General features: G+C 39.6%; 1 pseudogene; it reads left to right on the forward strand.

Moving 5' to 3' along the window:
• The first annotated feature begins 1298 nt into the window (after positions 1-1298).
• Positions 1299-7465, forward strand: LOC140522792 (solute carrier family 49 member 4 pseudogene; annotated as a pseudogene).
• Positions 7466-14935: the final 7470 nt, after the last annotated feature.

Raw genomic sequence — 14935 nt, forward strand, 5'->3', positions numbered from 1 at the left:
ATTTGCAGAACGTCTTATATGCCAACCTAAGCAGTTTGCATTTTATCCTAGTGACTAATAGGGGTGAAGTTATAATGCCTAGAAGCATTGTTTTAAATTTTTTTAAATTTTTTGTCATAAGGTAAAGGGTGAGAATGATATGAATGGGGTGACATTTATTTCCTGAAAATCTAGCCCGGCCAGGAGAGAGAAAATGACGTTTGGCTATAGTGTGAAAATGCAATCCCTGAAGGGCACATTTTACCTTGTTTGCTATGAAACCATTGTTAAGAGGAGGTTTTGCCTCACTCCTACTATGCCTTTTTCCATGCTTCTCACAACCAGCTCTGGTTTTGTTTTGAAGGTTTTCCAATGGCACAGCTCACTGCCTCTTCTGCCATTCAGTTGCTTCAGTTGTGCGCAACTCTTTGTGACCCATTTGGGGTTTTCTTGGCAAACATACTAAAGCGGTTTGCCATTTCTTTCTCCAGCTCATTTTCCAGAGGAGGAAATGGAGGCAAAGCAGGCTTAAGTAACTTGCCCAGGGTCACACAGCTATAAAGTGTCTGAGGTCAGATTTGAACTCAGGAAGAGGAGTCTTCCTGATTTCAGGCCTGGCACTCTATCCACTGCACCACCCAGCTGTACTCGCAGCCTGTCAGGTTCTTGGTCCCTAACCCTCCTAACCTCCTGAGCACGACCCCACTCTACTTTTTTTTATCGCTTTTGTGCCTATAAAACTGCTAATCTCAGATCACTTATTGGCTTCCACTCCTTGAAGTGATACAATAACTTCAGCCTTGGACTTGTAATGACCAAACCAGGGTTCGAGTTCTACTTCTGCCACTTATTGTCTATGAGACCACGGCCACGGTAATGCATTTCTGTGAGTCTCAATCTCCTTATCTAAAAATAGATACAATAACGCTTATGATGACCACCTAATAGGAAAACTTCGGCAAAGGAAAGTCTTTGGTTAGCTCTAAAGCATTGTATAAATCCGAACTACTCTTTTCTGCTCCCAAGGTGGGGAAGAAGGGCTGTAAATTAAGTAATCTGTTCCCCACCTGGCTGAGGTACCTGGACTGTCAATATCCAGCCCACTGTTCCCACTTCAGCTGTTCTCTCCTGGGCTATTGTGATAATCTCCTAATTGGTCTCCCTTCTTTTAGTCTATTCTCTCTCCAATCTATCTCTAGAACCATGGCCAGATTAGTCATACTAATCATACTAATTGGGAGAACTGATTATTTCATATCCCTGAGGCAAAATGAGGGAAATGTGGGGAGGGAATTGGGGATCTGCCCTACGACAACAACATGGTGTGGTACATTAAGTCCCCACAGGAACTGTTGTCCCCACGTCTCCCTGGTAATCATCCAGGGATGTGCTGCACATGTGCCCATGCACCATCCCTGGTTCTTATAACTGGCTCTAACCACGTAGGGGCACGAGTCAGACCCTCTGGTGTATGTGGGTCACCTCCTTTTATCACTGCTGTACCTACAGTGATACTGCTCTGCTCTCCCCTCTCCCCACAAAATCCGCCTCAGGCACGAACAGCCATGTCTCTGTTTAAATAACCATACACCCTCTGCCCCAGACTTTCAGTATTTCTCTACAGTATATGAAATAAAACATAAACTCTGTATTTTTAGCCATATGCATGTATATTTATATACACATATATATTTACGACAGACTATGTATTTAGTATCTCCCCATGCCAACCCATCCTTCATTCAGCCACCAAAATGATTTTCTTAAAATTCTGGTGTAAGTGTATCACACCCCTGTGGAAAACTCCAGTGGTTCCCTATCATCACCAGGACCAAGTACGAAATCCTCAGGCTGGGGTTCAAAGCTTTTCACAATCTAGTCCCCCTTTCTCTACATTTTTTACACTTTACATTGCCACCCCCATCCCCCTCCACCTTTACTCTTTGATCCAGTGACACTGGCCTCCTTGTTCCATTTTGGCTCCAGGCATTTCCTCTGGCTTTCATATCTGGAATATTTTCCCTTCTCATCTCAACCTATTGACTTCCCTGGCTTTCTTTACATTCCAACTAAAAGCCTGTCTTCTACAGGAAGCTTTTCCCAACTCCTTTTAATTCTAGTGCCTTCCCTTTGTTAATTGTGGTTGATGAGTCATTTTAGTCATGTCTGACTCTTTGTGACCCCTTTTGGGGTTTTCTTGGCAAAGATGGTGGAGTGGTTTACCATTTCCTTTTCTAACTCATTTTATATATGAGGAAACTGAGGCAAACAGGGTTAAGTGACTGACTCAGGGCCACACAGCTAGTGAGTGTCTGAGGCTGGATTTCAACTTAAGAAGATGAGTCTTCCTGACTCTTGGCCAGGCCCTCTGTCACCTAGCTGCTGTGCCACCTAGCTGCCCCATTCTTCATTAATTACTTCCTAGTTATCCTGTACATATGTCTTGTTTGGTTGTGGTCTCCTTAGATTGTGAGCTCCCTGAAGGCAGAGACTGTCTTTTGCCTGTTTTGTATTCCCAGCATTTAGTACGGTGCCTGATGTTACCAGGAGTAGTAGGTGCTTAATGGTGTCGTTCACCTAAGGATGAGTGATTTCATGGGGTAATGTCTTGACTTGCAAATGAATTGGATTTAACTGAGGCACAGTTGCATAGTTATCAGTCTAGCTCTCTCCTCCAGAGTCTTAGAAGTTCAGAGGCAAGACAACAGTCAAGACAATTGGTGATGACCCCAGATACAGTGGATCAAACTCTAAGTACTCCATGGCTCCTGCCTGAGCTGCCTTCATGATTATTGAAGCAAACTATTCTGATCTTCCCACTCTACCTGGCAAAGTTTTCATGGGCTTCACATTTATCATGTGTTCAGGGAGGTACTAGTATGTCTGGTGTCAGCCCTTGCACAGCTCTTTCAGGGCTGTTTATCCACCTTTGATGTCTACACCCCAGTAAAATTGTCTTGGCAGAGGGGCTAAACCAGGTTGAAAGTAACTAGGCTGAAGCTAACTGACAGGCCTCAAACCCATTGGTGAACTAGGAGGTGCTTATGCTTAATGACTGTCTTGCTGAATTTCCAAATATCATTATCCTTTGTGTACTTTTTGTCAAACAAGACTCCTCACATTTTCCCAGTTTTGGACTTCTCATAGCTGACCTGCAAACCTAATATGGACCCTATTTCCTAGCCTTTCCTTCCTGGCCTAGCTTTGCTGATACCACCTTCATGATTCCTTCCATGATTCCCTGTCCTCTGACCCATCCCCCAGTTATCCTCCCTGCTCTCTCATACTACTGTGCTTAGACCTCTCTAACGAACATAATGATGATGGTGATGATGATAACTAGCATTTATATATTGCCTACTATGTGCCTAAGCTTGTTAGGTACTGTTAATATCATCTCCATTGTACAACTGAGGAAAATGAGACAAGTGACTTGCCCAGGGTCATAGCTAGTAAATGTTCTAAGGCTGGATGTGAACTAAAATCTTCTTGACTCCAGGCCCAGTACCCTATCTACAATGTCATCTAGCACACATTTAGCATATTATAACATGAATCACAACTATCTGTGTGTTTGTCTTATAACTTCCATGATGGCAGGTCTTGTTTTATTCTTGCATCCCCCAAGGCTTTTCATGGTGCATTGTACATATTAGGTTCCCAGTGTATTTGCTAGTTGAATTGACTTCTCAAGTAAAGTAGGGACAGCTGTTGAGTAGAAGGAGCCTTCAGTAATGGGGGAACTTTGTGGAAATTGATTAGGATGAGGTGGTTGATATAACTTCATAAAGATTATAGAACTGAGAGCTAGAGGGGACCTTAAGGATCATTAGGTATAAGCCCTTCTTCTGAGGGTGAGGAGAATAAGGCGACTTGCTCATGGCCACATAGAGAATGGATCTATAATCAATTACTACTAATTTGAGATGGTAAGTTCCTATAACAGAGTCGTTTAACATAATCCAAGCTGCATCCTCTGCCTTCAAATCCAGTGTCCTTTCCAATAAATTGGGAAGGTTGATTTACATATTCAATTCCTATATATTTACATTCTATGTATATGTATAGATGTGTGTATACACATGTGTGATAAATGCACAGATGTGCATGTGTATATATGGCATTCCAAACGTCTTGGTGCAATTTTAAGCTACTAAAGTTTAAAACTGAACTAAATATTTTTGGGAGATTGTGTGTGTGTGTGTGTGTATATATACATATATATATGTATATATATACACATATATACATTATATATGTGTATATATACACACACATACATATACATCTATATACAAACATGTGTGTATATGTATATATGTGTATATATACATATACACATACACATATATGTGTATGTGTATATGTGTATATATACACACATATTATATATATATAATTTAGGCTGGGTTATCAGACAAAGAAAGGATTGTAATCTCCATATTGAAATGACTTGCTTAGCATCTCTGGCTAATACAATAATTATTAGAGAAAAAACATGGAATAATACGGTTAACATAGAAAAGGGAAGTAGAGGAGTAAGGGTATTAGGAATTCCGAGATGTCCTTTCCATCCAGAATAAGCAGAAGAGCAGGGATGCAAACCCAGGTCTGATAACTGGTCATCCAGTCTTCTTTCCACCATGACAGATAGACTGTAGTAAATTAGTGGATGTGTAGATTATTCTATTTCATTGTAAGGTGATTGAAGAGCATTGTAATACACAGGATTTGGAGTTAGAGGACCTAAGTTTGAACCTCACCTCTGCTATTTACTCCAGAGGCGACCCTGGACGAATCACATAGACTCGATGAGACTTGGTCTACTCATTTATAAAACAACAAAATTATTGATGCTCTCTGCTGTCCCTTCTGGCTATGATTCAGTATGATCACTGATCCCTGCTGTTCTCCATTGGCCCTTTTCTTCCTTCAGTGTGATGACGATGATGACGATGATGATGATGATGATGATGATGATGATGATGATGATGATTATGCTGATGATAAAAATATCTTGAATTTGTATAGGAAAATTAGGTAGTACAGTGAATAGAGAACTGGGCCTCTAGTCAGGAGGACCTGAGTTCAAATTTAGCCTCAGACATTTACTATCTGTGTGACCCTGGACAAGCCACTTAACTCTCTTTGCCTTAGTTTCCTCATCTGTAAAATGCACTGGACAAAGAAATGGCAAACAATCCAGTACCTTTGCCAGAAAAACTCCAAATGGGGACACAACTAAAAATGACTGAACGACATTCATTCAACTCTCACAATTCATAAAGTTGGGTAATGTATTATCACACATCCCCATTTTAATGATAAGGAAGCTGAGGCACAGGTTAAATGGCATAGTCCAAGTCATATAGTGAGTTTCTTCTGATAAAAGTCAGAATCAGTACCAAAATCTAACAATTCCCTGCTCATCACCCTTTCTGTTCCCCCATAGAGCTAACCTGAGGTAATGGCTCATTTTCATTTGCCACAATTATCAGAAGAGGTTTTCATGTAAATTTATACAAGTACAAGGTTTGTTTTCCATACTGCAAAGAATTCAAAGAAAAATTTCTTCTTACTCTAGAAAAGCAGACCTGCAACTAAAACTTATTACAAAATATTTGCTATAGAACTAGAATAATTAAGCTTATTTTTAATCAAAGGCAAACATCTTTTCTTTAGTGTTGAGAGAAAAGATTATTAATAACTAATATCTTGGAGAGATTCAAAAGCTTTCCCCTTCTTTCCAAATCCTGATCTGAATGTGCCTTGAAGTATTACTGAAAATAAGTTCACATTAAGTGTCCTTGATCTCTCCTTGAGTGGGGTCAGACCCCACTTTACAAGAAATTAATCCAGGGTGGGGAAGTCCATTGTGTTGAACTCAAATTTGGGTCTAGATAACCCAAGACTGGGAGTGGTCTGGTGTAGCTGGGAAAGATCTGGTATAGAGATATTTTCTAGGTCCAAGGGTGACATGATGATGGATGTCATCAGCCGCTCATTGGAAGGGTATAAAAACTGTGAGCCAGCCTGGTCTAAGAGAGAGGGTCAAATGACCATCCTTTTATTAACAACCTGCTGGCCTTATTAATAAAATGATTAAATTACCCAGAAACTATGTCTCTCAAACCTTCTTAATCATCACAATGTAAAAATTAGGTTATTGTGACCAAAAAAAATCATCACCTGGTAGCCAGCCTCCTGCAGGACCTGGTATAAAACCAGGGGGGCTCCATCCAGAACTCAAGCAGGGTATATGGCTTCTCCAGCTGGGACATCCATGGGGCTTCTCGTGCTCTGAGGGTCCATTGGCTTCCTGCGCTGCTTTGAACAAGACAAGAGAAATCTCTGAGTTACTGCGCAGCTGACATCCTTTCTTATGGTTTTGGGAACAGGTCTAAGATGCATACCTGTATCATGAGACTTAGAGATTACAATAAGACTGATCTATAGAGGACAGCTGCTCAACGGATTAGCACATGCAGCTGTAATGGATACTGCTGTATTCCCATCTACTACATGGTCTTCTCCAGATGAATGAGCTACTGCTGCAGCAATGGCCTTTGTGCTCAGTTACCTCAGTAGAGCCTGTGCGTTTCTGATTGGACATCTTGTGGTTCCATTTTCTAATGAAACATCACATCGACTTGCCTCAGAAAGCAGCAGCATCTATAGAGATATCTTATAGGGATGGTATTACATGCAGAATTTGGAATTCTGACTTTTTTTTTTTTTGCAGCAGTTGCCTATTTTCCAACACAGTTTCCATTTCCTCCTAGCTGGGCTGCAGCAAGCCAGCCACTAAGCTACATGTAATTCCTGTAAGCTCTTAAGCAATTTGAGGTTTCTGCCCTAGTCTATGCCATACTTTCAGATGTATTTGCTGGTTGGTTTGGAGTTCTGGATTTCATTCTGATATCAGCCAAATAGATGCTGGTCACATTGGATTTTGGGTTATAGTTGGAGGCTGTATTGTTGGTATAGCTTTTGCAAGGTTCGTAGATTTTATCCAAAGCATATCCGAAGCTCATCCTCCTATTACTATTTCTGTATCTACATTCTCATCCACTTGGTTCACCCTGACCTGCTTGAACAGTATTACTAATCTGCCTTTATCTAAAGGGACATCATATACCTTCTGTCACCCACAGGGACTGTTCTCGAATAGCAGCATTCCTGTCTTCTTTGAGCTTCTTGTGGAAACTGTCTACCCAGTTCCTGAAGGAATTACTCATGGAGTTGTTGCCTTTTAAGTAATATGTTCATGGGCATGCTTTTATTTTCTCTCACATTTTACCATATTTATCATACTTCTCTTGATTTAACTGATGCCTTCCTGGGTCATATTCGATCAGTCTGCTCCTCATTTTGTGCTTCAGAGAATCCTATGATACACTCTACACTGACGTTGATGTCTCAGTTTGATAGCACAGACCAGGAGGGATTTAGAGACACTGGCCATCATAAAGGCATACTAGATGTTTGCTTGGAATTGTACAACTAAATGGAGGGGGAAGAGAAGAGATTAAACTTTCAGAGGTTTTATAAGTGTACAGATTTTCATTTTTATGTTTATTCAATTATTACAAGGTGACAATAAGGCAAGACCTGAAGGGTGGTAATAGATGACTGTAAAATATATCCGTTTGGCACATAGATGCCTGATTTTGGGGATGAAAGCTTGCACTCCTTTAGAAAAAACACTCCTTCCAAACAGTTTAGTGTCCATTTTATTTACTAATGCTAAACTACTGGGTGATTAAATGTCATTATGAGAAGGAATCGAACGATGATAGTTCAATTTTTTGTACTATCCTTCTCTGAGCCACTGATCAAAATAGGAAAAATGCCATTTAACTTCTTTACAAGTCAAAAACAGGTACCAGATTTTAATTTAAAGTGGCCAACAAATGTATAAATAACAGCGATGGCCTACTTGTATGCTACTTTTTCCTAACAAAACCTTTTTTTCTCAACTTTGGGCACCTGGAGGTGCCAGAGGTCAGCCCAGCCCTGAAAACTTCCTTTAGCCTTCCTCAGACTGACTGCTCTTACTCCTTGCTTCCATGAGAAGGCAGTGTTGTCCGCTTTTCATCACTGATCCTTGGTCATCTCACTTGCTTTATTTTTTGCTTAAAGAAGGACAGAGCTCACGTGACCAACTGTAGTTATTTTACAAGTTTCAGTTTCTGAGTCTTCCATATAAACTTTTAGAGCCGGAAGTGACCTTGCTTTCCTTTGGTTAGGCATGGCTGTCACCTGTTCTAAACCCATAAAGCGACAACCACTCTCACACATTTTCAATCAGCCATTAGCTTTTACACCTATGCAAATTAAGTGATAAAAATGTCCACACTCCATTACCCCATATACTATATAAATAGTCTATACTCATATACCCCAAGGAAGTCATTGATAAAGAGAAAGTCCCTATATACAGCAAAATATTTGTATTTTGTGATAGCAAAAAAAAAAAAATGGAATGTCCCTCAAAAGGCTAAATGAACTGTGGTGTATGAATGTTATGAAATATTACTGTGCTATAACAAGTAGTAAATTATGATGTATGCAGAGATGTCTGGAAAGACTTACTTGAACAGATGCAAAGTGAAGTAAGCAGGGTCAAGAAAACAATATAAACACGACTATAACAATATAAATGGAAAGAACATCCAGCACAAAATAACTGAAAATGAATGTTCCAAAATTACAAAGAAGAAGCCTGGTCCCAAAGAAGACCTGTGAGAATACAGCTTCCCCCATCCTTTCCCATAGGTTGGGAATTAGGGGGTGGTTCATGGGTGTGGAATATTGCATATATTTTCATATTTTTTCCATTTTTTTGCTGATTTCCCTTCTTTTCTCTTTTTTTAAAATGAGCTTATTAAACTTTTTTTGAAGGGGAAGAGAACAAAGGGGGAATTTAAGCAATGTAAAGATCGTCAATAAAATTTATTTTTCAAAAAGCAAGCACCTATTGAGTGCCTGCTGTGTCCTAAATCCTGGGTATACAGACACAAAGAATGAGACAATAGTCATCCTCAAGGCTTTGGCTGTTGCCATTCTAAGGAACTTACACCTTATGTAGGAAAACAAGAAGCATGTAAGTATATATGGGGCAGCTAAGTAGTGCAGTAGAGTGCCAGAGCTGGAGGCAGGAAGATTCATCTTCCTGAGTTCAAATCTGGCCTCACACACTTACTAGCTGTGTGACCCTAGGCAAGCCATTTAATCCTCTTTGCCTCAGTTTCCTCATCTGTAAAATGAGTTGGAGAAGGTAACAACAAACTACTCCAGTATCTTTGTCAAGAAAACTCCAAATGGGAACACCAAGAGTTGGACACAACTGAGAAACGACTAAACAATAGCATAAATATATATATATATGTATACATATGCGCATACATAAATATATATGCGCATATATATACATATATACATACACACACATATAGATATGGCAGTTAGATGGCATACTGGATAGAGTGCTGAGCCTCAAGTCAAGAAGACTCTTCCTGAGTTGATATCTGGCTTCAGAAACTAGCTGTGTGACCCTGGGCAAAGTTACTTCACCCTGTTTGCCTCTCTTTCTTCATACGTAAAAGGAGCTGGAGAAGGAAAGGCCAAACCACTCCAGTATCTTTGCCAAGAAAACCCCAAATTACGAAGAGTCCGACAGAACTGAACAACAAATAAGTATACAAGAACTACACAAGAAGAGATAAATACAGGGCAGCTAGATGGAAGGGGAAGCATCAGCAAAGTCTTCCTGCAGAAGGGACTCCTTAGAACAAAGAATTTTGTGCCCGAATGAAACTAAATCCCAGTATCCAAAAAGAAAAAGGAAAAGAAGAACCATTTTGAGGCAAATACAGTTCTGCTGCAAATTTAAACATCTACCTCAGAGCTTACATAATGTAACGAAAAGAGCTCTAGCCTCTGAGTTCATAAGCCTAGCTTCAAGCCCTGGCTCTGCCAGTCTCCAACCATGTGACTTCTCTTTTCTGGGGCCTCAGTTTCCACATCTGTAAAGTGAGGAAGCTGGACAAGATGATTTCTGAGGTCCTGATCTTAGATCTTGTTAAGGATAAAAAAGACAAAAGTAAATTAATTAAGCAGAATAACTCAGTTTCCTGGGAGTTGGTTCGCTGTTACCATGAATTATAACTACTTTCTTTGATGTGTTAGACAAACTTGAACGGAGGATGACTTTTTTCCATGTCACTTAAGATGACCAGATTTTCGTCCTAGTTAAATAAAAAATAGCATTACTTCTTGCCTGGTACAGGAGTCTGGGGGAAATGATTTGCTTGGGGCACAGAAAGAGTAAGTAGATTATGGTGGGTCACATTGTCAATATGAATCAGAGGCTCCCACATCATCTTCCTGCCTGAGGCTAACCTTCTGTTCACTACAGGAGGTTTTCTTCCACATATACACATGCACATGCTTATACATGCATATTTCTTATCATCACTGTCCATTCCTCAGATGAGAACCTTATATGACTGAGCTTTTTATTTTGATATCTCTAATTTAGCTGTACAGGAGAAGGGGTAGAAGAAGGGAGCACTGTATTTAGAAAACCTCTTTAAATCACATAATTAAACATGCATTTAAATATAGCTGATGAAGAAATGTGAATGAATTTGAGTTTGCCTTCCCTGTATCTTCAGGAGTCCAAGGTAGTGTGAATAATTACAAGGTACTCTTTCCCTTCTATGTTACTTATGGAAAAATGAGTGTTTTAATAACAAATTATCTAAATTGTCCAGGTGTGCCCTCTCTGACGGTTGGGTCCTATAGTCTTAGAGAGAAGATACACAGATCAGACATAAATACATATGCGTATCTATCTATCTATCTATCTATCTATCTATCTATCTATCTATCTATCTATGCATATATACATTTATACCTCCCAGAAAAGATATTTCTTGCTAGAGCGAGACCAAAAGTGAGTTTATATTTGTTTTTATTTAAAAGAAGCATATCTCCCAGAAGCAAGACAGAGATCTCTACTCACCTGGGATTGTCTCACTTTCTGGTGTCTCTCTCTTCCTGGTAAAATGTCAGTCATTTCCTTTTCCGTTGACTTGTTCTAACCGTGTTTTTGACTCTGCTGTACCAGACAGAACTAGGTTACTGTAGCATATTGATACTGATTAACCCAGTCCTATTTCAACTAGTCATTCATAGTTTTGCCCTGTGAATTCACCAAGGTTTACTCTCACATAATCAGACTCCACCCACAAAGCATAGTTGTCTCATTTTGCCAGTTTTTATTTCCTGGATGAGAATGTTAGCCAATTTATAAATGCTGGGCATACATGACATCTTAAATACTTGTATTTTCCAAAGCACTTTCACATGAATTATTTGAGCCCTCTGAGCTAGGCAGAGGAGGTATTGAGGTATTATAATATCTATTTTACATATGAGGAAACAGATATAAAGGAGGTCCTGAAGCAAGTCAATGGTAGAATCAGCATTAGGACACACTAATCTCCTAATTCCTGGCTCTGAGGGCTTTGACAGTGGCCCCATTCCCAAAGGATGGCACTTACGCCCTACCAGCAAGTAGAGTAGATAGTTTGAGTTTAGCCATTCTTTAGCCTTGCTGGCTGAATGACTGGGGAAATCATTCAATCTCTCAGTGCCCCCAAGCATCTCATTAAAACTAGTTGCAGAGCAATTGCGGATCCCTGATAGTAGAAAGGACTTTCTCCATTGCGAGTTCTCTATTCCAATAAAAAATCATAGTTCCTGACCCCTCAAAAGAACATTGTTTAGCCTCAAACCATCAATGCCATCTAGAAATTCTTTTATTTCTCATTTATTAATTCTATCAGATTCTCCACATCACTATTACAAATCTTTCCCATTTTCCTCACTCTCCCCACCTCATCTCTGCCTTTGTTCTGAGCAGATGACTCTTTCTCCAGTGAGAAAGGCCTTCTCACTCGAGCTTCCTCAACGTGCCTCCTGCTTACCTCAAAGCATCATTTCCATCAGCCTCTCTCTTTCCTGCCCATCTAATAGTAATAACAATAATAGATGACATTTACATAGAGCTTAGTCAGCCACTGTGTCAAATGCTTTAAAATTGTATCAAATTTAATCCTCATAACAATCCTAAGAGGTAAGTGCTATTATTATCCCCATATTACAAGATGAGAAACTGAGGCAAACAGGTTAAGTGCCCAGGATCACACAACTAGGGTATATTTGAACTCAGATTTTCCTGACTCAAGGTTCAGTGCTCTAGCTACTGCTCTACCTAGCTGCCATCTTAGAGTAAGAGGGGATCTTCATTATTTCCAAGATGACTAAGCCCTCCAATGCCCTTGATCCAATCTATTTCTGCCTTCTGCAGGACCTTGTTCCATTATTCCTTCTGTCATAGCTCCAGCATCCACAGCTGGGCACACCTTTTGTAGAGATAAGAAGGCTGATCTCATTCAGTGAGGGTCAAATATGCCAATCTAGGACACAGGTTCATTCATATCTCCTCTCTGAAATACTCCATATTTTGACTCATATAGCATACTATAGGTGTGGGGAACTTGTAGCCTCAAGGCCACATGTGGTCCTCTAAGTCTTAAGTGTGGCCCTTTGACTGAATCCAAACTTCACAGAATAAATCCCCTTAATAAAAAGATTTGTTCTGTAAAAGTTGAACTTGGTCAAAAGTCTGCACCCAAGGACCTAGAGGGCCACATGTGGGCTCAAGGTCACAGGTTGCCCCCCCCCCCCCCCGGCATAATGTGTCATTGTGCTCCCCGCCCACCCCAACCCCTACAGATAGACAGGCAAAACTATATCTAGAAACTGTATTACTTAGGGGGACAAAAAGAGTTGGGAATGAAAACCAGCACACAAAGACAATCCAACCTGAGGCACAGTCACCCTAAAAGTTAGAGCAACTATTTCCCCAGAAAGTTTAACCCATATCTCCAGAGGGGTTAGAGGAAAAGGTATGGTATTTGTCTTCCAGAGTACACCAACTGATCCCTGGGAATAGTTGTAACACATAGTGGTAAAGGCCAAGAGGTGATGTATGAGGAAATAGGTCACTGAGGGAAAGAAGTACACTCCTTTCTACCCAGATGTCAGTGCCCTGGGATGAGAGCCCATTCATTCTAGGCTAGTTATATATAGGATGCAAGTTCTCCATACCCAGAGAGCCTAAATATAGCCTAGAAGCTCCTGCCTCTCCCAGAAGGTAAACAATCAAAGCCTCCTAGAAGAGGTACGGAGGACATTGGAGGGAAATGCAAAGGACTACCCCAGCAGAGATGTTCCACAAATCCCCAAATTCTTATCTTACCACTCTTCCCATACTTTCCCACTGCACCATGGATATCCACAGAGATTAGCTACTTTACTGTCTGTATACCAGGCCTGCCTGATTACTTCACTAGCCTCACTTAAAAATGTTCAGTACTCAAAGAATACATAGAAGCACCAACTACAGCCATGAAACTAAATATGACAAGAAGGGTAACAAAATTCAGATAAAAACATGGGAAAAAGTTCAGCAGTTTTATCACAAAAAACTATTTTGCTGCAACTTCGTTAAAGTTAACACACTAAATATATGTATATATATGAATATTAGAAGTTTATATTGATGCTTTTAATCAATTTTTAAAAATATTTTATAGCTCATTTGTTTTTATATCATCTTAATTTTAAAATTAATTAAAAATTACAATTTTCCCCAGAAAACTACCCCTCATATCAAAGAATTTAAAGAGAAAAAAGAACAGTTCAGCAAAACCAACATATACAATGAGTCTAAAAGTACATGTATTCATACCCATAGATCTCCCACTTTTGCAAAGAAGAGGCAAAGAGATATGTATCTTGTCACATCTTTTCTCTGTGGCCAGGCTTAGTCATTATAATTACATAATATTTTGTTTTCTTTTCAGATCTTTACATTTTCATTGTATGCATTGTACAGTTAGAGTGCTGGACCAGGATTTGGAAAGACCTGAGTTCAAATCCTGTTTCAGATACTTACTAGCTATGCCACTTTGGGCAAGTCCCTTAACTCCTGTCTGCCTCAATGACCTCAGTTCTAAAATGGGGGTCACAACAGCACCTAACTCTCAACGTTGTACTGAGAGTCAAATAAGATAATATTTGTAAAGGGCTTAGCACAATGCCTGGCACATAGTAGGTGTTTAATACATGATTGTTCCCTTCCCTTGATCTCTTGCACTGCTTCCTGGTTCTGCTTACTTCACTCTGCTTCAGTTTCTAGCTTTCTCATGCTCCTCTGAATTCCTCATATTCAGTGTTTTAAGAATCAGTGATATTCCATTATATTCATATATCACAGTTTGTTTCATACAACACAGTTCCCTCAATCAATGGGCACCTACTTTATTTTCAATTCTTTTCTAGTCCAAAAAAGTGATGCTACAAATATTTTGGTCTATATGGCAATTTTTTTCACCCTCTTTGACCTTCTTAAGGGTATTTACCTAACAGTGGAATCCATGGTTCAAAGGATATGAACATTTTAATCAGTTTTTTCAGCATAATTCCAAATTAGACCAATTCCAGTTCTAATAATACTAACAATAGTAGCTAGTATTTATATAGCGTTTTAAGGTTTTCAAAGCACTTTACAAATATTATCTCATTAGGTCCTCACAACAACCCTGGGAGGTAGGTGTTAATTCCCTACACAATTTATATATCAGACCCACATATAGAGATATTTGATGCAAGGATGTTTCCCCCAAAGGACAGTTTTCATTTCCATGCAACACCCTTGTTGCAATGATTTTGTTCATGCTACAATCACTTTGTGTTTTCATTTTTATCATTTTATTTTGCCGTCATTTATGGAGGAGGTGCTTTTGGAAGCTTTACTTTTGTTGATGCACCTATCTCTCAAGTGGAAGCTCCTGGAGGAGATAAGATTAAGTAAGCAAAT

Source organism: Notamacropus eugenii, chromosome 2 (assembly GCF_028372415.1).
Source record: "Notamacropus eugenii isolate mMacEug1 chromosome 2, mMacEug1.pri_v2, whole genome shotgun sequence".
Classification (NCBI taxonomy): domain Eukaryota; kingdom Metazoa; phylum Chordata; class Mammalia; order Diprotodontia; family Macropodidae; genus Notamacropus; species Notamacropus eugenii.